The sequence below is a fragment of the Mus caroli genome, unplaced genomic scaffold (genome assembly GCF_978045245.1).
Source record: "Mus caroli unplaced genomic scaffold, Mus_caroli_1 scaffold_19, whole genome shotgun sequence".
Taxonomy (NCBI): Eukaryota; Metazoa; Chordata; class Mammalia; order Rodentia; family Muridae; genus Mus; species Mus caroli.
The window spans coordinates 71,804,967-71,808,236 of record NW_028227274.1 but is presented as its reverse complement, the minus strand read 5'-3'; the positions used below and the strand labels follow the sequence as shown (position 1 = coordinate 71,808,236).

At 45.4% G+C, this 3,270-nt stretch overlaps 1 pseudogene; it reads left to right on the top strand.

Annotated features, from left to right (window-relative positions):
• The first annotated feature begins 2,813 nt into the window (after positions 1 to 2,813).
• LOC115029957 (5.8S ribosomal RNA) lies at positions 2,814 to 2,961 on the top strand (annotated as a pseudogene).
• The last annotated feature ends 309 nt before the right edge of the window (positions 2,962 to 3,270 follow it).

The following is a 3,270-nucleotide window of genomic DNA, read 5'->3' as shown; positions in this document are numbered from 1 at the left end:
TTGGATGTGGACAGGACTCTTTTAAGCCACTGAGGGTCTTAAAAGGCTGAGATCTAGGAAGGAAGAAGGCAACATCACCTCCTCCCTACACATCCCGTGTGTGGGCCTAACCTGATGATTCTGGTCTGCCCAGCTCTGGACAGACAGTCACCAGAGTCAACTCATTAAGAGGTGTCTCTGCCTCTCTTCCGTCTTCCTTGTCTCCTCTCTCTCAGCAGCCTGTTGGGTCTGTGGAGAATTCTGACTTGTGCAAAGGCCACCGGTTCTCTCCTCCAGGCCTATCTATTGGTCTCTAAGGGTACAAGCAGAGTTGGTATGTCTTGATATACAATGAGATACAACTCACTGAGTTGTTATTGCATTGATTATGTATTGAAGACTTTTTAGTATTGTCTTAGTTGGGGTTTCTATTGCTATGGTGAAGCACTATGGCCAAAAAAAGCAAGTTGGGGAGGAAAGGGTTGAGTCAGCTTACACTTCCACATTGCTGTTCATCACTGAAAGAAGTCAGGACAGGAATTCAAACAAGGCAGGAACCTGGAAGCAGAGCTGATGCAGAGCCCATGGAGGGGTGCTGCTTTCTGACTTGCTCCCCATGGCTTGCTCAGCCTGCTTACAGAAATCAGGATGACCAGCAGGGCTGGACCTTCTCCCCACTGATTGGGGAAATGCCCTACAGGCTTGCCTGCAACCTGATCTTATGGAGGCATTTTCTTACTTGAGATTTCTTCCTCTCAGGGGACTTTAGCTTGTGTTCGGTTGACACAAACTATCCAGTCCAGCTGTCTACTGGTGTGTGGGTTAAGAGAACAAGGTCTTCATTTATTTAATAGGAATAGTTTATTAAGTATGCGTCCAGAGGGTGGCCAACTGGGCAGTCACCAGTGTGCCACCTACAGCAGAGTGGTGGCTTTGACACCAGCCTGCATAGGTCTATTTTCTATACAAACAGTCATTTTCTCATTTATAAAGTGGGGATAATAAAAGAACTTACTGACTTATGGTTGTTTTTGAGGAATAATTAAGCCAATAAAATACGCTGAGTGCTTTCGGAATACTCAAGACAGTTACCATTTAGTATATGTTAGCTCTCTTTATTGTGGCTCTGAAGAGACAATGGCAAGTATTACTGTGGGATTTGCCCCAGCTGCTCGGAGTCTAGTGGGTAAGTGCATTCATTTCAGGTTAACAGTGTGATTCATGCACAATATTTCTTCAAGAGGAAAGAAGACCAGATTTAAGTGCAGAGGGTAGTAGCTGTGGTAGAAACGACAGGCCGAATACTGGTAGTATGATGAGCCCCACCCTCAAACTGTGAATCAATCATACTCTTGCTCCCTTGGTTCTTTGCAGATATTTTTTTTTTCACAGTGATGAGAAAGATAAGTAATATAACCGGTCTCTTGGAGAGAAGCTGAGGCCTGAGACCAGAGCACACTCTCTGGCGCCCTGTTTTAAGTTTGTTTTTTTTTTCCATTGAAGTACCTCCTTTCCTAGTCATGTCGTGAATTAGAGGAACCAAGACAGGTGCTGCTTCGTGCATCCCCACTCCACAGGCATGTGAGGGCTGTAATGACTGCCGATTGAATTGATGATCCTGACTCCACAGGCATGAGAGGGCTATAATGACTGCCGATTGAATTGATGATCCAGGGGCTTTCTGGGCACCGTCTCTCACTGCAGGACTAATCAGAGCAAATGAGTGCTGCAAATGAGTGCTTCATCTAAAAGCTTGTTGCTTTGTCCCCTTGGCTGGGTCAGCCAGGAAACCTGTGATCACAACCCCAGGAAACTTGTGATCATAAACAACCCCTTCCTTGTAATGCCAACACCTAGACTGGTGGCATTGTGTGGATGCCCTCTTAGATCCTACTCTGCGTCTGGATGGCTGTCTTTCTCTGTTCATTTCTAACTTAAAATGTGTCTCTTCTGACAAGGGAAGAACTAAAATTTGTAGCTGAGAAGATTAAAGACAATAAAATTGAGAAGATTATCATATTCATGGACTGGGCAACTCAGTTGATTCCACATATGATTTCTAGGTAGTAAATCTAATCTCAATCAAAATATCAGCTTTTTTCTATATTTTGAAAGATACACTATTTTTAATTAATCATTTGAGAAATTTAAACAATGCATCTTGGTAATATTCAATCCTTGTTCTTTTTCCTAAATCCTCCAAGGTCCATCTTCTCCTTCTCATCCTCTCCCAACTTTCTTTCCTCTTTTTATTTTATTTTTTAAAATAACCTACCAAGTCCAGTATGTGCTTGTAATATATTCAGGGGTGTGGGGCCATCCACCTGAGGGTTTGACCTAGGAGCCACACCCTTCAGGAGCACGGACTCTTCTGCAGAAGCCACCAACTGCCAATGACTTCTCAGTTAGAGGTGCAGGCCCATGGACCCTTCCCTCTTCTGTGCTATAATGTTGACTGGCTTGTCTTTGTGTAGATCTTGTGTAGGCTGTCATGAGTTCATGAGTATGATGGTTCTGTCACATCCAGAAGGCACCTTTTCACGGCGCTCCTCATATCTTGTCATATCTTGATCATCTTGATAAGACCCTGAATACAGCGACCAAGGGCACTTCCTTTACACATTTTTCTCTTCCTTGACTACCTAGTTCTAGGTTTATGCCTTAGAACTGACCCTACTCTTTGTACCCAGGTAGGCAAGGTGGGTCAGGGTCTGTTGCCAGATTTCCCAGCCCGATGAGGGATGGAATGATAAGAGGAGGTACACCTGAGGCTCAAGCGAGGGGGCTCTGGATAAGAACAGATATTCTGTGTATATTTCAGGAAATTGTTTCTGTTCGCTTATGGCAGATCACTCGGCTTGTGCATCGATGAAGAAGCTAGCTGTTAGAATTAATGTGAACTGCAGGACACATTGATCATCGACACTTCGAACGCACTTGCAGCCCCGGGCTCTTCCCAGGGCTACGCCTGTCTGAGCGAAGCTTGACGATCAATCGCGCTCCCCGCTCTGAGGTGAGCATGGCTGGGAGTTTGCTCGAAGAGCCCTCCATCTCCCGAAGTTCAGACGTGGGTGGTTGTTGGTGGCCCATGCCCTGTGACTCGCCTTCCCGACTGCTAGCTCTGATAATCTTTCTGTCCCCTTTTCTGAGATGGTCCCTGAACCTTGGGGAGGGTGATTGGTGGCTGAGCACGCCACTGACACTGGTTCTATTCACTCGGGTTAGTTGTGCATGTCTGGATTAACCACCAGGCACTGACAAAGAAACTTCTCTAATGGGTGGAAGCATTTA